Source organism: Ammospiza caudacuta, chromosome 5 (genome assembly GCF_027887145.1).
Source record: "Ammospiza caudacuta isolate bAmmCau1 chromosome 5, bAmmCau1.pri, whole genome shotgun sequence".
NCBI classification, from domain to species: Eukaryota; Metazoa; Chordata; class Aves; order Passeriformes; family Passerellidae; genus Ammospiza; species Ammospiza caudacuta.
Window position 1 is genome coordinate 42,334,133 of NC_080597.1, and position 22,753 is coordinate 42,356,885.

General features: G+C 39.1%; 1 protein-coding gene across 1 annotated transcript in view; it reads right to left on the reverse strand.

Annotated features, from left to right (window-relative positions):
• TRHDE (thyrotropin releasing hormone degrading enzyme) overlaps positions 1 to 22,753 on the reverse strand; it is a 205,094-nt gene that overhangs the window by 175,365 nt on the left and 6,976 nt on the right. The gene's annotated exons all lie outside the window — the stretch shown is intronic.

A 22,753-nucleotide genomic window follows, 5' to 3' on the forward strand; every position in this document is an offset into this window, starting at 1 on the left:
ATTCAGTGTCTAAACTGTTGAGATTCACAGTGGTTAAAGCTCCTTCCAGTCCTTTGTAGTTGGTGAAAAATCAGCATAGCTTCAGTTAACAAAGCGCAAAGATTCACATTTTTTACCAATTACACAAAGTTCTATATCACAAACCCAGTGGTAAGATGATGTGAGAATGGCTTTTTCCTCCAGAAAAACATATTTGCAGTAGATGTATCCCAAAAGTTAACACCTATTTTGATTTCCATTTGTTGGCCAGGGACTGACTGAATTGTCTTATTTCAAGTACTATTTATTGCCTCTTTTATAGTCAAAGCATTCGTATCACACATCATTCACAGATAATATTTCACCTACTCTTGGTTAAAAAAAGAAGAGCTTAAGAAGTACACAAGTTTAAAGAAAATGCTAACAAGGGGCCTACAATGTTCAGCAGCCCTATAGCATGCCCAATTTCACCTGGCTAGAGACTGCTTTGTCACAAGCACACATATGTTACCTTAGAGTAATTCCATTTGAAATGATAATGTGAAAACCGTAAGTGCTTATTTATATTTTGGCATTGCCTAGAGACTGTCAATATGACAGCACAATCCTTTAGTCAACTTAGTGCTTAGTCAACTACATAAATAGAAGTAAGAGATGTTTGTTATTGTCAGTCTCTCTGCCTAAAGACTAACAAGCAAAACATGGGGAAAATGAACTGTTATCATCCTCATTTTATAAATGAAAGTTACAGAAAGATGAGCTTAATATCAGGAAGAAAGTCTAAAAAAGAGACAGAAATAGAACTTGAATATCACTTCCCTAAACTGAAGAATCATCTTTTCATCATAAATCAACAACTTACTATTCCCAAAACACATTTTCTGAAAAATACTGCCTTTTCCATCACAAATTAAAAAAAAAAAAAAAAATAAAAAATTCTATTTTTAGATTCCTTGGTCACAACATTTTTTTTCAAAAACCAAACCTAAACTTCATTCCAAACTGTAGACCTGTATCCCTGAAATTGCTTAACTTAGAAGCATTCTGAACACTGGTTTCTCACACTAACTCATGTCTAAGAGTAACCATCCCACTCCCATAACACCTTTTGTCAAGTGGCTACTATGCTGAGACTTATTTAGGTTTGTTTAAAGGCAAAGGTTATTTTATTATTCACTTAAAAGTAGTTACTTCAAGAGATGTCAATATAGTGGTCCCCTACAAAACGGCTACCGAGTAAAGTGATGTACCTGTCCAGAGCATAACAAAAAAAGACAGGAGGAGACAGAGACAGATTGTTCATGACAAACCAAAGATGAATGCAAGGACATGTCAATACTCTCCTGCTCCACATAAATTCTGCACAACCATAGTGGAAACCCAGGTCTGGTATATATCTACTTCACCCTACTCATCGTATGTTTGCAGTAATCCTGACCAGTATTAGGAAAAAAAAAATAAATAAGTTGTGGTAAATAAAGGGAAGCACTGACAAAATGCAACCACAAGAAAAGCAAAGGAGAAGCACAGCTCACCTGTAACCTCAAGAGCATTTACTCAATGCATCGCTTTGTAACAGCGGCAATAAGCAAGAGAAACACAGCAAAGTATCTTGTGAGCTACATGTAAACTTAATAGAAAAACTGCTTGCAAGGTAAACAGATCAAAGCTATAAGGTGCTAAATTTTAAAGTATCCTTTAGAGTTTGTTGGCATTGAGGAAATACTACTTTGTAGACAAGTCTGCACTGCGCTGGATTGAGCTGGAGATTTTGTGAAAAATTGCATGTAGCTCTTAGAAGGGAGAAAAATATGCACATGGGAAATTTTGTGCTCTGGCTGGTACAAAAGCCATAACACAACCAAAAACAGGCTACACCAATACGAGCAACAACCATATTAACAGTGAGAGCTCCTTCAGGCTAAAAGGAGCAAAGAGACAAGCAATTAGGCCAGTGAAAACAAAAGCCATAAACCATGAAACAGGGAATCAAGAAATCAAACATTTTGTATGAAGGCACACTAAAATCCACTAAAAAGCTTCATTAGGAGCTCTGGTTCTCACTCTCAATTAATGTTTCAAATCTTTTTTTAATCTCCAAATTGACAGAACAATATAAAAATAAAATACAAGCTATATGCACTAATAATATTCAAACACTTTTGCTCAACTAGCCTCTAACAAAACCATGGGCAAATTAGGAGAGAGGTAGTTATCTGTCATTAACATCTCCAACTGGAAGTATTTCAGCCCCCTTCTGAGAACACCAATCTCAGTGTAAAACATGAAAACTAACAGAGGAAAAAAAATTCAAAGGCAAATTACAATTGTAAATAGAGAAGTGAAAATAGAGGAGTGAATCAATTAGAACATTATTCCTGTGTCAGGACTCCCATCTGAGAAAGATGAAGGCCACAACCAGGAAAGAAAGTGGCTCACCACCTAACCACTAGCCAGGACACACAGATAAGTACCAAACTGAAGATTTGCACCTTAAGACAGAAGAAGCTGAAAAATTTAAGTACTCTGACACATACAAACTTAAGCTAGTAAAGATGACTCTGAAGTATGCTGGTTTTAGTCTGCAAAATACACATTAATGTAATGTGAGTTGTTTAAATTAAAGTAGTATAAAATGTTTAACCATGGGGTTATTAATCAAATCCCTTTGATTAAATAAATTTCATATATTTCCAATATATGAAATACTCAGATGATTACGAAAAATATTTTTGCACACTTTATCATTCAAATTACTTTCCTCACCTTAAAAATTGCACTACTCAGGACATATGTCCTGTCAGAAAGACATGAGTTAATCAACAATGTCCTCTGCATGCCTATGAAAAAGGTCAATTTGCTAATGCTTGCTCATCAGTCACAGCTCAAACACCACATCTGGTTTACATCCAAACAGCCAGGCAGTCAGCTAAGCAGCTGAGGTTAAACTAGGTCTGGGTGACTATCACAGAAGTTTCCTAAAACAAAACAATTTGCTGAGAGCTGACCTCTTCATTCATATCAATGTGCTGGCTGCCATTAGATTAAAATGAAGTGTTTAAGACAGGATCAATTACAAGAAGAAACCCTTCCTTACAAAAAAGTCAAGGCAACTCCTTTCTCAGGAAGGTAACTAGCACAAAGCAACAATACGGTCCAATGGATTATGGGAAGATGGAAAGAAGAGAAAATTTTCTGACACCTGGTATCAAGCACAGTGACATCTCAGGCAAAACTGAACTTGCACTAAAGGTTTAAGTCTTAAATAGCATGTCAATTAGGGAAATAGGAATACAAAAACATTTTTACCACCATCATTACTTCAGTTCCTAGCATAAAAAATAGACTGCACAAATATGTTTCTTTGCTGACAGTGGAGCAGATCACTGTTACTTGAACAGTCCTTCCTTCTCTTTTTTCTAGCTGATGAAGAATGCTATTCCCTTGCTTAGCTTCCAGCTGACACTCACATCAATAGAACAGCTTCATTAGTCTCTCTAACACTTTCTTATAGCCTAAGATAGCATCTCCTCTCATGAGATACCCTGACTGCGCAGTGCAAAGTAAACCTTTAAAATGGCAGCCTTTATTTGCTCCTCTTGTATCCCTACCCATAGCATAAACTGTGTCTACAACTAGAGGATCTGCAGATTACAAAAGATTACTGCAGCAATATCAACAGTGCATGGGCAAAACCAGCATTTGTGCACTTAAGCAAGTAGACACCAAAAAATACAAAATTTTTTGGAAGCTTCCATAGGATAAAAGCACTAGAAAGGATAAAACGGGACCTTGCAAGGAAGGCTCCTCTTAAGTTTAACATATCAGAACAGCACATCAAATAGCCCTTTTCCCCAAAGTTTCTGGTGTTTGGGTGTTGTTGGCAGGACAATGAAAGACAAGACCCGTCCCCCAGTTCATGTACTCTTAATATGTGCAACAAAGTATCAGTGAGGACTTGAATCTCTGAGCTCGAAAATTTGATTTCCATAAGAAACAAACTGTCACTAATAACACACCTAAAAGACTATTACGAACAAAAGCAGACCAAAGGAGCTAGGCTGAGAAAATTAAGAGAGTCTTCAGATGAGTCTACAAAGTAAAGGAAACTGCTACCAGAAGCTTCTATGAAAAACATTTGTATAAATATCATTGACTAATATTCAGCTGCCAGTTTTGCCTAAAGCTCTCAAGCAGAGGCTACTGCCTCTAAAGTATCTACTATACTTTTCCCATGAGAGTGTTCAAAGCTGCCATTTTCTATTAGGCAGAGCAAGGGGAAAAAAAAAGATGAGGGAAGAAGAAAGAAATCCCAGGGAGAAGTATTGCTGCTGGATTGCCTGCTCACAGTGCTGACCAACTCATTCTTAAATGGAAGGCCAAAGCTTAAAATGTTCCCTGGTTCAAGGACCAGTCAATCTCATTAACCCAACCCAAGGGATTAAGGCTATGAGACAGCCAACTTTAGCTGCTGTACTTCAGGGCCTCCCAAATGCTACCCAGGCCATGCACCTCCATGCATTACATCTACAAATCTATACAGGTCTCCTGACTTTTACTGTATTTTACTGTTGCCCAGCTTGTTCATGAAAAAAATAATAAAGGTCAGTAGTCACAGATTATGTTAAACAGTTATTAGAAAACTGCACCTCAGTTTTTTCCCTAACAAAATGAAAGGGTCTGATTCACTCACAAAAAAAAGAGAAACCTAAACTAACCACAAGAACACTGCAGGCCTCCAGGTGGTGAGCTTATAAAATGGTATGCTTTTGAAAGAGAAGACACACAGAGATGAGAGCAACTTCAACTGACTTTATTAGTGAGGAGAGCTCCTCTCAAGAGCACAGCATGGCACAAAGAGCTGGCAGGCACACCAGCATCACTGGGCATTACAATCCAGCGCCACTCAAAGACACGGGCATGGCAGAGGCAGAGCCGTGTCTGAGCTAATAAATCCTGACTTGCAAAACAGCAAATGACCTGGGACACGATGCTCTGCTGACAACGCTATCCCACTTTCTATTCTAGATCCCATTAAGGGATCCTCATACTTGTACTTGCTCTGTACTCCACTGAGAATTACTCATCTCTCCCTAAAAAGAGCAGATGATCTTCATCTTCACAGGAATGGGGTCAAGTATGGGCCGTGAAATAGCTGTAAGTCAACTGAACAGCCATCATTCTCCACACTCTTCTCCATTATTTTCTGTATCTGGACACTGTAACACAGCAGCCAAGGCCACTCCAATGATCTTCTCTGAACCAAGTTTCACTGATGCACATTCTGCAAAGCACACTCAAGACTGAGAAATGAGTCTTGTTCAATGTTGATTTTCACTGCCATTTGTGCTGAAATGGCTAAAGGCCTTTCAGACTCTTGAGCAATAGGCATCCTGAAAGCTCTATGAATGTTAAAAAAAGAACAGTTTAATAGGTGGTGGCTTCTGAGCTCATAAAAAGCAAAGCATCTTCATCATACTCACAGAAGTGCAGATATTTTGGAACAAACTCCAACTCCTAGATCACTGAAGGCTTGGGAATTATGGAAACAGATCAATTTACAAGGTTGCTCACATAAGAAAGCCAGTAAGCACAGTAAGGAAAAAATGTGGTAGCATTTCCTGCCATTTTGGTCCTGTAGCTTCAGAAGAAAAGTGAGATAAGAGAGCAAATACAAATTTAAGGGTTTGTCTACATTGAACACTGCAGTGTTTTAGGAGCTGACCTGCAGTGCATTCAGTCCCACATTACACAGCATTGTCACAATTATACAGTCTCTCCAATTAAATTAGCGGTATTTCTAGACCTGACCTTAGTGGGTATGTTACCTAGCCCTGCTAGTTTATATAACAGCAGCTTTCCTAGCAGTACATTGCTCTGCATTCATATGAATATAACCAGGATTTAAAACTTACAACAATCAATATCAACACAAAGATTAACAAAGTTAAGGAATGGATGAAACAATGACACCCTGTGAACATTTCTGACTCATTTAACTCCTGTGATAAGAAAAAAATTAAATCATTCTGTGGATACAAAACTAGAGTTCTGAATAGGTTTGTATATCTAATCTGAAAAGAAAGAGAACTCTGGTTAAAAAGTTTCCTGTACCCTTGTGGATTCCAAGATTCATTTATTGAAATGAAGAAGCTGGAAAAGAACAACCTAGAAAACAAATGTATTTTCAGCTGTACAAGGCGTTTAGAGGGCATTTGCAGTAATTTTGAGTCATCATAAACAGCCAATAGCACATTATACTACTATGAAATGCTACCCAGAATGTTGAATTTTAACTGGGAGGAAAGAGATTTCATTGTTGCTATTATTATGATTATTATATTACTATACTGCAAATAGGTACTGTGGAGACATAGCATCCATGATTACAGAGCCTGTGATTCCACAGTCAGCTGTGGAATTCAAGAAGAAAATTCTAGCTTGCAAACAGTTTGCAGATGTTCAAGACTTCATTAAAAATACATTGTCAGACCCAATCGGGAACAAAATGCAAGTTTGCAGAAGTCTTTCAGAGTTGTTGCGGATTCCTTTCTGTGCTTTGATTCCAGTGTAGGCATATTCCCAAATGAATCCTGTTTCCATTGTGAGTTTACCACAAACAGTACTGCACTGTGCTAATGTAAAATAACTTGAAACATTTTATTTGGAAATAAAACAGAAAATGCACTTTCATTATTTCTTTTGACAAAATGAAATTGGTAAGTTTGCAAAAATTAAGTATTTTACTACTACTACAACTACATTCAATTCCAATGTAACTTGGTCATGTAGATATCACCACTACAGCCTATAACCCTAAGTGGCAGCTCTGCTTTCACAACCCAGAGGTTCAGCTGCCTGCCCACTCAGGTCCATTTCTGGTATTGCCTAGCTCTATAACTACTGAAAAAGAGTTAAAGGAAGTCTGGAAGGAGATAAGAGTTACAGACTGTTGTCAGTACAGAAAGTTACAGACTTTAAGATTATTGAGACACCATCATTAGGTCAAGGATTCAAGAAGGAAGTACCAACACAAAGGTATAAAATCATAGAGCATGGTTAGCTGGTCCCATTGGGAATCATTAACTCCAGTCATCACCATCGACAGTGTTGACAGAGCTGGTGGAAGATGGCAGCTCAGCAACACCGATTCTATAGAAAGGAGCCACACTGGACAATCCTGTCCAGCCAGTGCCTGCCAGGCCAGCATGGATTGTGAGCAGTGGGGAGCACAGTAAAACAGAACCTGGCAGCTCATTAACTCCTAGATATCTTGTGTATGCATTATCAAATAAATAATTTCTTTACACTTTTAAGACGAATGTATCCTATACACAGAATCCTTTTATACCCTGCCAAAACAACGTAACAGTGGTTGAAACAGGCTTTGCCAGTAATGGAATTTTGTTGTTGCCAAGGTAAATCCAATAACTAAAGAGGTTCTAAACATGTAAGTCATACTCATTCTTAGGATTTTACAGAATCAGGGAATCTATTTCCCCTACAATCAACTAATAATGAAGTAATTTTTCTTTATATAAATACAAGAATAAAATATAAAAGGCATGTACTTTAAAACACGGTCTGGGGTTAGCCATACTGGGCAATTGTGCGTTGCCAGGCACTGATTTGATTTTCATTATACTGCACTGACGGCAAAGTCATTTATCTTTTCTGCTCCCAGTCTCCTTTTATCTTTTCCGTATGCTTCTGTACTTTTCCTCTATCCTGCAGGGTTGCTGAATGCTGATGAGCAGAAAATGGTACAAAGCCACAGACAGCCTCTTTCAGATTAAAAGTTCAGGTATGGAAGGTCCAACTTTTTCCATTTTGGGGTTTCCAAAGAAGCTGTATATTTGGCATTGTCAGATTTATAAAGATCAGTTAAATACTTCACTGGCAGTCATTCTCTAGAACAGACAGACTTTCAAACAATGAATGATGTTTCACTCATAGTTCTAGTTCTTTCCCATTAAAAACAGAAATTATACTCCTGTCACTGTAGTCTTGGATATTTAAACAAATAATGAAACAAATTAAAATTAAAAAAAAAAAGAAAATAAAAGCAGTTTTCCACATACCAGAACGATGATTTTTTAACTTTTTTTTTTTTAAACTTTTTGTTATATTCTTAGATTACTAGCATTCCATAAAAGTCAGGAAATATGGCAATATAAAGAAAAGTATCTTCCTAGCCTTATGGTACTTATCCTTTACGTGTTAGGATCTCACCGGCGATGTGCATACAACTGACAACTATCAACGCACCAGCTGAACTTGTCATTATTGGTTTGTTAGTACCGAATCAGGACTGCTGTAATCCTGTTTCTCACCAAAACAAAACCTAAGTGTATAATGTCATGAGAGACAATACATCCCTCTTGAAATAAAGTGGAATGAAAATTTGTTCAAACAGAATTACAGTCGGAACTCGATAGCTGATGCTTGACAAAGCAGACACTTCAGTTGCATTTCAGATCCCAAAGGTCTCTATGCTGTTCATGTCTGTACACAAGATGGTATCTGTACCTCTGCTGTCAGGCAGTGGCAGTCTGTTCAACAGGGTTAATAGCACCTAAAGAAGGATTCAGAATACTCCTGAACAGATACACAGGCTAAAATGCACTCAGAAGAGTTGAAGATGTTGGTCAATCTCAGCACAATTTTCACTGCTAATGTTATCAGACTTCTCACATAGCAGTGACCCAAACCATAACTACCCATGACTTCTAACAACAACCACCTTTATATTCTCTATTCACCTGATTAGGCATATATATTATCACACTATCTGCATCTTTTTCAGCAAGACATTTTAGTCACCTTCCATACAAGTTCCCTGCCACAAAACAGAACACACAATTGCTATCTTCTTGTAGGTCATGAACTCTTCTGAGTGTCATGAACCCTGCCACAGCAGCAGAGATAAGCAATAAGGAATGTGTCCAGAACTGATGTGGACAAATAAGAAGTAAAGCATTCAGTCTACACAGAATTATTCAGAACAGTCATATGTACAAAATGCTGCAGGTGAATCTCATGACAGCAAGTGGCTGGTTGGTAAAACAGTGGAAGAAATTTAACATCAGTAAGTGCAAAGAAATGTAAACAGAAAAACATAACCCTGACTATGCATACAGATTAGCAGTCTACATTAGCTATAGCTCAGGGAAGAATTCTTGGGAATCTCTGTGGCCAGCTCTCTGAAAACATCAGCTCAGTGCTCAACAGATATTCAACAGGCAAACACAAAGTTACAAGTGATTAAGGAAAGGAAAAAAACCCAAAAAATTATTATGCCACAGAACAAACACAAGCATATCAACTTTGAGCATTGTAGGCAGTTGCGACACCACCCCTCTCTCTTGTTCATTGTTTCAAACAGACACTATAGAACTTAAAATGCACAGGGAAAGGTGAAAAGAATAGAAAGAGATGGGAAGTGAATTCCGTGCAAAGAGAGATTAAGTAATTTTGAGTTCTGAAAAAGAACAGCTAAACTATCTATAGACTCAGGACTGGTACATAGCAAATGGAAAACAATCAGTCACTGATCATCACAGAAAAAAGAGAGAGAGGACAATGAAAATGTGGAATAAATGCATTTAAGTAAATGAGACATGTAAGTAAAATACAGATCTTGTTGCCACCAATTGTCAGAGTGTGAAGTTCAACAGCTTCCAATCCAGATAATCCACATTCACAGAGAGCAAGTCCTTTGGCCAGGGGCCCATGTACAACTCCAGGTCAGGGGCACTGATAAACTAGAGTTTAGGAGTAGTACTCCACTGACTGTCTTCTCTAAACTGGTCTCCATATAGAGCATAGGAAAATATTTTCCTCTGTGTCTGTTTTTATATTCGCTGTGCTGTGTTTTTTAATAAATACTGGGGGAAAAATATCTCAGTGTAAACTACTATGACTCAAAGACCAACTCTGGCTGTGGGTCCTTTACAGACCCCTTCCTTGGATAACAGGACTTTTCCCTTCAATATTATTACCAAAACAGCTAGATTTCAGAAAATAAATGATAACGGGTTCTTAATAATCAGGAAGGTGAGTACAGATAGAGGAACAGTAACATCTCACTCTTCTGAATGAGCTCTTGTAATGCCAAACACTGGCATTAACTTCTCCAACTGAGCAACAGCTTGGTTGTCATTGATTGTCATCCCTCATGGTTAGAGGGATGCTTCACGAAGTTAGAGAGTTAAGGTTAGTCATGTTTCTCAATGACACCTCCACGAGTCATCAAGAGTGGCAAAGTTTCTTCACAGAGTTTTATATTGTTCTTTCTCCACATTTATGACAGCATATCACTAAAAAGGACAGCTGTGTATTTCCTTCTCCTCCCAAATTAGACCCACAGACTATCCACATATTGGATGAGAAGGTTGTCAAAAGGGGTCATTAAATTTTTTTTAGTTTCTCATTAGACAATTCCAGGCTCACTGTCCAACCACAGATCACTAGATTTGACAGAAATGATACAGCAAAGTGTGCAGGCAAAGGACAGGAAGGAACAACACAAGTCTATTCAGTAGTAACTTTCAGCTACGCTGCTTCACTCACAATGGTGAAATGCAATCCATGGTGTTGGAGTCCTGGATGCTGAGAATTTGAGACTTACTGTGCTGACAGACTCTGACTCCCAGGAGGGCACTGCGTTTGACCTCCCCAAGCGTGGAGAAGGCTTCCAAAATTGACTGATAGCACTGGGACTACTGTTAGTTTGATTAGAAGTGCGTAATATCACAGGGTGGAAAACTTAAGAGTTTAAGGTTTGAGAATATAGTAATATTTATAGAGCAAGATGGATGTTTTAGGGTGGAGGCTGGTCCTTCTTTACCTTCTTCTTCCTTCTTCTTCATGGGTTTGGGTGGTATTTTGTAATTGGACAGAAAAGTCTGCATTGCGGACTTTGAGTGATTAGTTATTCCGTTAAAAGTGAAAATAATTTAGGTGTCATTTCTTAACTGGATAGTTTAGCCTTAAAAGACCTTGTAACAAAAGATAGCCATTTTGTACCTTGTTAGTGAACTACTGCAGAACTCACTTCCCATGAGACTGTAGCATATATAAGAAAATAAACATCTAAGCCTAAACATGAAATATTATCTCGAAAGTTTCTATCCCAACCTTGACAGAGATAGAGAAAAGAAGCTGAAAACCAGCACTGTGTTTAAGCAGCACTATTTGAACTTGGTCTGCTGAATGGAAAACACAATTCCTTGAACCTGAAAGATGGTGAGCCTGAAGTGACTAGAAACCACAAAGCAGTTAACAAAAAAAATCAAGAAAAGGTGGTAAAATCTGTGGTTAGAGGATGTTAGATAAAGCAGAGCTTGTTCAAGTTCAGGTGACAGAACTCTAAAAATATGAAAAACACTTCAACTTGTAATTGTAATTACAACAACAGCTCAACTTAATGAAAACATCCCAGCATCAGTAAATCATGACTGCCTTTAAGAGGAAGTATCTTTCAGAGCAGATAGATTCTGCTGGGAAATCAGTTTTGTTCTTTTCTGGACTTCCTCATGTAGGTACTGCAAGGTGTAACTGTACTGGTGAGACCAGTTACGGAACAGAATGTATAATTAAATGTATTTAAATACTTCAAATTCTGCTAAAGCACAAATGTACATACAAAACAGCACTCAGGATATTTCTTCAGAGCCATCAACCCTGAATAACAGAACTGTGAAGCCAGACAACTCTACACTACCAGCTGCACTATGATTCAGAGATCCTTTTTATCCTCACAATACTTCATGGTAGTATAATCATTCCTAGTCATGTGTGATTCATCAAAGTATTTTGTAGTAAAGACAAATGTTATAATACGCCCTATTGTAACCATGCAAATTACTGATGTTCATTTCCATACCTAAATTATGCTTTTGCTGAACTTTTTCTGCAGCTTAAGCAGCTCTCATGTTCCAAGCTAGTTCAGCATTTCAAAGTTGCTTCATAGCAAGGAGTCCCAAGTTTTCTAAGAGGTGGCCTTCTTCATCCCCTTTCACTTTCTCAAGCCTCTTTATGCTTTACACATCACTGTTTTGAAGAGGTTTGCACTAGGATCTTAACTCTAAGCTATCACCCAATCTCCTCTGTATGCCTCACGTTTCCTGTGGACAGAAGTTACGTAAGCTCACTTGGCAGACAAACTATACAGTACTTGCCTCAGCAACTGGGAATGACAGGTGTTCTGTACATCATCACAAGCCAAGCAACACAGAGACACAGGGAAAAGTTTCAACCCTCCTTTTTTACATAAAGATGCATCTTCGCAAAGGATTCATCTTTCTGCTCTCCTGGGGTTTTTTTTTTTTAAGTGATCATCAGGGTCATCAGGTGACTGCAAAGCTATTTTAGAATGGCTCATATTAACTGCCTAAATTTCCACTTCAGACCTGATGGTCTTGTCTTAAGAATAAACATTCAACAGCCCCAGAGGAAGTCAAATAGAACACAAGTATAAACCACCACTCCACATTCTACAGTTATAACAAGAAATCACAATAAAGATCGAATACAACCTGAGCATGGCATGATAGGAGACTTCCAAAGAAAGGCAGAATGCTACTACAGTAAGTTACCTCTCCTGGTGCTTACTGCAGGAAGGTTGTACAGTAAAAATATTGTGGACTGAAACAAATCAGGTATTTCCTGTGATCACTCTGTTCTTTTACTTAAGAGCTGCATATTTAACATTTTAAACATATAAAATTGCTAAGGAATAAACAGCAAAGGTTAATGATACGAAGAAAAGCAAGTTTGAGCACCACACACAGAATCACACAGAAGGACAAGGCTGGAAGAGACTTTCAAGATCATCAAGTCCAACCCACACCCTATGCACCTTAACTAAACCATGGCACCAAGTGCCATATCCAGTCTTTTTTTGAACACATCCAGGGATGGTGACTCCACCACCTCCCCAGGCAGACCATTCCAATATTTTATCACTCTTTCTGTGAAAAACTTCTTCCTAATATCTAACCTATATTTCCCTTGATGCAGCCCAAGACTGCGTCCTCTTGTTCTGACAGTTGTTGCCCGGAGAAAGAGACTGGCCCCTACCTGACTTTTCATCCCCCAAATCCTGTTAGTAGAATTTCAGTAAGAAACTGAGAGAAGATTGAGAAGAATTATTCATTTAGTTTTGTGAGAGGAAAAAAAAAAACCCACTGTATGTCATCTCTGATTCAGCAGTGGCCAAAAATCTATTTATGAATGCATACACATTCATATATATGACTTTGAATAAAGCAATAGATCTTATCACTCACTTACATTCCCACATGCAGATTTGGGCTTCTACCTGAAAAACACACATCCAACTATCAGACAAAAAAACTAAAACTATCAAACTTTCTCATCAGGTATAAACCCTTTTCTCCATGGTATGTAAAGTGCAACAATGAACTTACAACAACATTATCGAATTTCAAACATATAGGAACACTTTCCAGTAAAACAAAACACAGCGTGATCTTATTTATTGTTCAACAATGGTCTGTGATTTATTTAGCCAGGGGATTGAAGAGCTACAAGAAACGCATGTGGTATGCAAATGATTCAGTAGGTGTACTTTCTTTGAAATTATTCTCTAGGAATCCATTTCCCTTCTTCCTCCTCCACCTTTTATTTCCTTTTACCTTTATTAACTGAGGTACTGCTTGCCATCCTGAGGATATGCAGGAAACTCTTTAACTGAGGTTCCAAGCTGCTGTGACTACCAAACTATCACCATGCTTGGGAAAAGGGAGGTGAGAGGGGAAAAAAAAAAGTGTGAGTAACCCCAGAGGTAAATGCTAATAATCACCTTTTGCTTCTTATCCTCTCTGCCACCCAGTAATTTCAAATAAATAAAATATTAGTCTTCTTGTTCTGTCCCACATTGCCGCACAGCGCCACTGCATGCTATGAAACAAAATGCATTGCTAAACATTTTCATGATAATCCACTGTGGGATAACTTTTTAATAAACTTTAGGTCATTTACCCTTCAAAGATAAACATAATCTGCTTTCAAAGTATGCTGTTCCAAATACAAAGATAACATGCTCAGTTCTCATTTCTAACTGCTCTTGCTAGGTCTCAACAGCATGCAGCAGCCAGAAAGCTGCCAGGCAGGAGCAGCAGAGGATCTCCTAGGGGTACCATTCAGTGGAACCAGGCCAACAGAGCTGGTTCTCTGGCACCTGTCCCCACCTAAGTGTGTGAGAGGCATGCCAGGGGATGGGGCCACATGCAGAGCTCGAGCAGTTGGACAGTCACAGCAATCACTATGAGCTGGAATAACTTGAGAATGAGAGCATTGCCTACAAGGCAGTCAGTCAGCCTCGCTATTTCCACTGCAGCAGTTTGCCCTGTGCAAACAGCACCCCTGGAGAATAGCAGGAAAGGACATGTCAAGCCATGGAGGCTAGACTCTGGAAAAGCACATTTACAGATTCACAGAATATTCTGAGTTGGAAAGGATCCATCAGGATCATCGAGTCCAACTCCTGGCCCTGCACAGCACCATCTCCAAGAATCACTCCATGTGCCTGAAAGCATTGTCCAAATGCCTCTTGAACTCTTGACAGGTTTAGTGCTATGACCACTACCCTGGGGAGCCTGTTCCAGTGTTCAAGCACACTCTGGGGGAAAAACCATTTCCTGATATCCAGCCTAAATCTCCCTGACTCAGCTTCATGCCATCTCCTTGAGTCCTGTCACTGGTCACAAGAGTGAAGAGATCCATACCTGCTCCTCTGCTTCCCCTCATAAGAATGTTGAAGACACAATGAGATATCTCCTCAGTCTCCTCTTCTCCAGGCTGAACAGACCAAGTGACCTCAGCCACTCCTCACAAGGCTACCCCTCAAGGCCCTTTGTTGGAATCCATAAAGTTAGAAAGCTTTTAGGAAATAGTTAAAAAAGTATAAGCCTCAGACTGAAGTTTTGTTAGCATTGCAGATACAGCAGAAAAGTTTCCCAAGCAGTAGAGCATACGTGACAAACAACAATAGGCCTCTGTAGAATTGGCTTAAAGATAACAACAAGGTTATTTAATGTATATCTTTAGAAAGTTAGCATGAATAGAGCTCTGTTCTTTGTCTCTTATGAACCAGTCTTTGTTCTAACTACCATTACGTGTGTTTTATAAGATTGGATAGAATGCTTGTCAATATGTGTTGTTCTATGTATGATTAGTTCAAATCTAGACTGAGATAGTTTTATGTCATTCTGTATTACCCCACCTTCTCTAGCATTCCCTGTAGATCAGCGAGCTGTTAACATCCTGTCTCCATTGTCTAGCAATGTCCTGAGACTAATGTGCTGAGAAAATAAAAGCAAAAAGCTCTTGTCACTAGTCTAGTTTGTCCAGTGCTGTCCATATTTAGACATTCTACCGCAGCGAGTTCCTTTTTTAAAACGTGAGTTCCTGACACAATTGAACATATATTTTCCCATATACACCTAAACCCCACACCCTTCACCATCCTCATGGCTCTTTTCTGGACACTATCTAATAGCTTATTATCTTTTTGATATTGTGGCACCCAGAACTGCCCCCAGCACTTGAGGTGAGGCTGCCCCAGTGCAGAGCACAGCAGGACAGTCCCCTCCCTTGCCTGGCTGGTAATGCTGGGCCTGATGGACCCTGGGACAGGGTTGGCCTCTCCTGGCTGCCAGGGCACTGCTGACCTATGTTCAGCCATCAACCAGGATCCCGAAGTCACTTTCTGCAGCACTGTTCTCCAGCATCTCATTCCATTCCAGCACCTGATTAAAAAAAGCTTTCAAAAAAGGTATCTGAAGTGTGAAAGCACCCCACTGTAAGAGTAAAAGAGCTCTGTAAACCCTACAATACCTTAGAAGAAAATCGAATTGACTAGGTATTCTACTAGTAAAAATGGGGGCAAATACCATAAACCTTCAGGCAGCAAAAAATACTGGGACAAAGGCAAAAAATAAGGTGGCATTTGTGCAGGTTTTCCGACACAAAAACAATAGGTCAAGGCAAGCCTAAAAGGTGAACATTACAGACATCTGACTGTCTGTCCTCAAAAAGGAGGCTTGGACCAGCAACAGGCATGAATTTCCAAAATAAGAGGTTACTTTCTCACCATTGGCTATAAAAACTGGGAACAAACAGGCTAAGTTTCTCATTCCTGTAAGAAAAATACAATTTAAATTTACCTAAACCCTGGAGGAGACACTGGTCTATAAATAAATATAAGCACACATCCCTCTCCTCCATCAATGAATACTGTATCTGTCACTCAACTAGATGTCAGCTAAGTCTATAATCCATTTTCACTGCTAGAGCACAGTTACTACAGTAGGCACACAGGAAAGCACTGGCTTGACTGACAGATGTTCAGGCTGGTGCAGGAATGTGTTCACCTTTATGTTGTTCTGGCGTGAGATACCTCCTACAGATTATTTGGCACATCACTTTTGCTTTTATAGCAAGAGTATGACTCTTACAGAAAGACACTAAGACTTGTGCTACTTCTTTGGGTGTCAGAGAGCAGTATTCATGCTGATTCTAAGGACAGACGAATAAGTTAATGAAATAAAATATGACAGCACAACATAAGAAGCATAAGGAGACATGAAACAACATAGTACAGAAAGCAGAGTGCAGCTTGAGTGCTCAGTCTTGGCTATGAGTTGCATTGTCACAGCACATACTACTAAGCATATGTTCATTAGCACATGAAAGGGAAGTCTTCTCTTACATCTCCCTCCTTTCCTTGTTTGTAATGTGGGAAGTAGGAGGAACTGCATGCACTTCACTCTACTCTCCTCTGGGCAAATGGCAGGGAAGGAGTGGGAAATACTGTCTCAGACCTTTCTTTTCCTTCATTAGCCAGCAGAGACCCCAGATGAAGTGCTACAGGCTGAACTGCTCTTGAATGTACAGAACTACAATTAGGAAGCTGCTCTGACAACCATCAGGCCAGGAATCATGTGCTGCCTCTCCCTCTTCACTGTAATTGCAAGCAAGCCATAAACCTACAAAATAGCCACAAATTAAGAAACTGATTTGTGCTTTTCAACGGTCTTCTTGCTACTATATACGAAGTACACCACTGCCCTCAGATACTGACAGGTGATCTTCCTAGCCTAAACCAAAATAAAACAATGCTTCCAAACTCAAGTTTTTCAATTTAATAGCATTATTTGCAGAGTGCACCTGGGCATTGACATTAGTAAAACAAATATCACATTTAAACACAGCATGTACTACAAGTGCTGACAGAGAGAAATTTTTACAGGAGTAAGCACAATAAATGTACAGTGTTTTCCTAGTGCATTCGACTTGCAAATTCAACCAGAAATCAATAACAATGGATTGCAAGTTCGCAATTTATGTTTTTAACAAATTCCCTGGCATATTCAGTTTAGCATGGATGCTGATCACATAGGCTTTTGTTTGTTTGTATCATGTTTTGTAGCTACAGTATTTAAAAATTAATAAACTAGAAGTTATTTTCAATATACAAATCTGAAATAGAATGGGTAAATACATACTGATGCAGTGAATCTGAAAAAGCTACAATTTCTTTGGATTCCTATTGCATTATAATACAGCTTCCCACTTAAAGTAATTCACACTAGTAAGCACTGAACTGAGTAAAAGATACTTGCAGAATCAGCCTATTGTTACTACAGAGAAACACTAGCAAAGAAAGCACAAACACACCTATCTATATCCATGTGTGCTTTTTTAGCTCAACTTAATTGCATACTTTCCAATACACTCTTTCCAACATGCATTTTATTTTTAACTGATGAAAGCTGTTCTGAAGATGGCAAGTGTGGGACATCAGTGGGAAAAAGCAAAAACGAATGTGCATCATTGTAAGATTCATGGACATATAAGGATTAAATATTACAAGTCTGCATTGTACCAGGCTTCAGAATTATGCCTGGTGCTTCCTGTGTTAGCTGTTACCTGTTTATCAGATAAACGTGTGGCCTCCCAGTGGTAAGTGATGGGCTAACAAAAGTTACTTTGCGGGGCTTCAAAAGTAGAGCACAACTCTGGAGCTGGACTTAAATTCAGGCTGCAGAGGAAGAAAATTTTAATTGAAGACAAGTACTACTTTTGATAGCATTACCATTCTGCCGTAACCAATATGCTCACCCACAAAGAATTATCTCACATATAATTGCTTTAATACTGATGAATAAATAATAACTGATGAAGAGACTTTGCTGGCAGTTACTACCATTAGCTGAAGAGAGGGCCTAAGGAAGAGCCTCAGGCCTTTAACCCAGCTAGTCATCAGCTGACAGAAATTGTCTGGTCTTGAGGTCATTCTTGCTATTAGACAAAAGTATTAATACATTTTTCAAATACAAAATAATTTTATAAAAGCTACTAACCGAATTGCATAGTAAGTGCATAGTTATTTTAAACAAGACTGATATTTTCAGTTTTTTCTAGTGACTAGCAAATGACAAAACTCACTGGGAAAAAGTTATTCTGCTGATCAACATCAGGTTTTTTTCTTTTTCTTAGACTATTACTGCAAGTCAGCTCTTTAGTCTCCTCAGACTGATCACCACACTTCAGGTAAGGGAATGCCCAACACAGCTGTCCAGCTGGAAGCACTGTACTATATCCAGTCATCTTGTCTTAAGGACATGAATAAAACCATGGTCCCATGCTGGAACTAAATGAACATGAGCTGCTGGACATGTACTGATCCTGACCTAAATCTGCTTATGTGACTCTATTCACTAGCTCTTCCTGAAAAAAAAAAAATTTTCACTTTTGCAGATCAAGCAATTATTACTACACAGATCACATTCTTGAGATCACTAGGTCTTTCTTAGTTGTATTAAGCCAAACTGAGTGAGCCCCCCCAGGCACATGTCTGAGGGAATTCAATGCCAGGACTTCTATACAGGCTCTCTGCAAGGCAGAAAGCACAACAGAAACGCTTACTTTCTTTATCTTACTTTCCTTTAGCCAGATTATTAGAGCTCCTCCTCATTAGCCAGAGTAAGACTTAAATGTACTGTACAGCTTGTAAACATTAATTACATCTTAGATAAAGCAATATCAAAACAAAAGCAGTGCAATAAAGGTTGACTTTATTCTGGTGTAATTCTAATAGTAAGAGCTTTCTTAGCCTTAAGGTCTTTGTATCATGACACAGTACTCAGCGCTGATGGCACTACAGTAACACTTAATACAGCTGAAACCAAGACATATCTGGTCATAAAGGTCTCTTTAGAAAGGAACGTGCATGGGTTCAGTCAGTGGAGGTCCTACCCTGAGCAGCTGAACCAGCTGTGGTCAGGCAGACACGGCCAGCCCTGCAAAATGTGCTGCCACCACTTTGGAATAGAAGCAGGGGTAGGAAAAGTGAAACCACACAAAATTCTTCTTTGGGTACTGTCTTCCCTCAGCATTTCTCCTCCCACTCACCACCACCCAGCTAGATGGCCACTTTCTTTCACAGCTGCTCATCCCATCTGCTCTGGTACTGTCTGCACTTGTCTCTTTAACCCTGCATCCACAATTGCTCCTGACTTCACTTCTTTCCATACACTTTCTTTTTCTGTTCTGAGCAGATACTCCCCCAGACAAAAGAAATACTTTAGTGTTGCCAGTTGGCATTTTATTTCTATACCGATCTCCACATCCCATCCACAGGAAAAAGGAAGAATAGGAGAAGATGAATCTCCCAGAAACATCTTTGCCAGCCATACATTCATCTCCACTGATACACTGTGTGCTCCCTCCTTCCACTAATTCAAAAACAGAAAGAATTTACAGGAGGAAAAATGAATTAACTTATGAGACACTGAAAAGCCATGCAGAAAATAGCGAGTTTTCCATGTTCACCTGACAAAGGAATGAGAAACAGAGGGTTTAGAGAACAGAACCACTAATCCAAGCAGGGGAAAAAATAAAGCAACAATAGTTGGAAAAGGCCTGGTGGATTGAAAGCACAAATAAAGACACCAATGAAGGAAAGAAACACAGAGATGATGTGACAGAAGGAATACAATCCAACCAGCAATATTTTGCTTTTAAGAATAAGTTCTTTAACAAAGAACTTATGATGCATGATTAGGAAATGCAAAATAAGACAGCAAGCATGTGGAGGTAAGTGGAGTTTGCTGGATTATTGTACTGTGCAAAGATGACAGTATACAGATCCCATGATTTTCCCCAACTGCAGCTGGTACAACTGCTAGAGCCATACACTGATCAGCTAAGCCTGCTTGCAAGGGCCCCCCTCCTCTCCCTCAAAACAACATTACCTCAGGCATCACCCTCATAGAACTACACTGCTCCCTTAGTCCGTAGCAGCACAGATGACTGCACCACTGTCCTTTACACAGGAATAAAGTCCCTGCCTGAAGACAAAGGCAGTTGCTGTGATCTGTAATCCCAGCTGAATCTGAACAACATATTATATACCTGTAATACATATAAAAAATCAGGTCTGCTTTTAAATTACTTAATCTGGAAGGGATATGGATCAAACCCACAGGGACTTCAGAGTTATGCTTGTGATAGTGATTCACATCCACTATAAGATGCTCCTCAAAATAGCTGCTTGTCTTAATTCCCTTTTTCCAAATAATTTTAATGAAATACAAAACATCTTCATGCAAGAATTATATATGCTATAGCCACATAAGTATTCTGATTGGCTACCTAAGCTTTCCAAAAGGCAGTTTCTATTTAGAACTTGACTTGTATTGAATGCCATGCTTAAGTTTAAACTAATTTGGAGGTCAGTCACATTCTTTGAGAAAAAATGAAAAGTCAAGATTTAAGTAAGTTTGACCAAAAAATCTGCTTTTCATCTCACAGCTAGTTCTATTCCTCAGAGTTTATCTTCCTTTGACCACAGTATTTTATTAATACTGCTCAGCTGGAAAAGAAGTGATATTATAATCATTAGCATGCTGTCAAAATTTGAAAGGACAGCCCACTCCCCCCAAAATGTTTTGTGAACTACAATGAGGTTCACAGAACTGCCAAAAGAAAAGCATAAGTATATGCAAGCTGTGGTCTTTTAAGTGTCTACTAACAAATATAATACACACTGCATTAACTAAAATGAAGATTAACCAAGACAAGAAAGAGCCTATCAAGATGCTTATGCTGAAGGTTTGGGTAATTTTCATGAAAATCCATTCATTTTTATAAGCAAATTTACTTTAATTATACATTTAACTTAACTGCCATGGATATTCCTAACAAAAGAATACTTGGATTTTCTGTTCAGATTCCAGGTAAATCGAAAGTCTTGAAAGCAGTTTTGAAAAAAAAAACACAAGAACAGCAGAAAGCTATCTGTTGTTTTACAAGACAAGTGTGCCTCTGTTTTCAAGGCATCAAATGTATTCAAGCAGCAAAAGTCTACAGGATATGAGCTCTAAACAATACTACAATAAAATGAGTTATGGAGGAAGTAGGTTGCATGCTTCAAATTGATGGTCCTAAGTTCCATCCCCAACCTTTCAATATCTGGTTATGCCAATAGTGGTGATAAGATGAGGAGTAACAGTTTCAAAACAAAAGGGGGCAGGTTCAGATTAGGTGTTATGAAGAAATTCCTTACTCTGAGGGTGGTGAGATACTGGAACAGGTTGCTCAGAAAAGCTATGGATGACCCATCCCTGGAAGTGCTCAAGGCCAGGTTGGATGTGGTTTTTGAGTAACCTGGTCTAGTGGAAGGTGTGCTTGCCTGTGGCACAGGGGTTCAGAACTAGATGGTCTTTATGGCCCTTTCCAACCCAAACTGTTCTATGATCCTATGACGATTACTTAAGTCTGAGCAGTTCCCATATCATTATAGGTTAAAGCACCTCAGGAGAACCACTTCCTAGTCATACTTCCTCCTTGTGTGGTGCCACAGAGTACTGTCACAGTCTGCTGGTTAAGGCAGAAAAGGGCTGAAGAAAGGCCTCCAGTGTCCTACTCAACTGTTCCAATAACAAAAATAAGACTTATTTGTTGATCCCTTCAGAACAGCCTAAATGAGCCTAAATGCCAGTGCTTCCCGGGTCTGCCTTCCATCAGCACAGCCTCAAATCCATGCTAGGACTCTGACAGCAGAACAAAAAGCCAGATCAGTGAACTGTTTTGGCTGAAAACTCACCACATTTCTGGTTATTTTTCAGGTCAGTTTTCAGCCAGATCATATGGCTGTACAGAGCTGATGGCTGGCACAAGGAAGGCCAAGAACACCTTTGGCTCAGGGAAGGTGGATCAATCAGCTCCCTCCATTGCAGCACAATGCGCAGGCTGGCTCAAAGTGTCTAAGGAGATATTTCCTGATATGAACAGTCTGCAGCCCTTCCTCAAGCCCCCAGGCTACAGCACAAAATCATACAGCATTTGCTGGAGTATAAGGTGAACACTCCTTTGCCCAGGCTCACAGCTCAAACTGTTGTCTGGCCCTCTACTTCCAGAACTGGCTCTGTTTTGTTATTCACAGCAACTAAATAGGAAGGCTTTCTCTGTATGTTCACCTGAAAATCAAGATGACAGTGCTGTAAAATATTCTATTGAGCTGACAGCATTTCTCATGTATGTTTTGGTTTGTTATACAGTTCTGAGCTTGATATTTGTACACAAAACCAAAACTGACATAAACAAATAAAGGATTTTCTCTCTTGTTTGTTTCTTTTTTTTCAAGGCATAACTCCTGGAATCATGCCATAGTTGCAAAAAACACCTTCAGAAACTTAGGACTTCCATCAGCCTCAGGAAGCAGATAGGTTGCAAAGTCCTG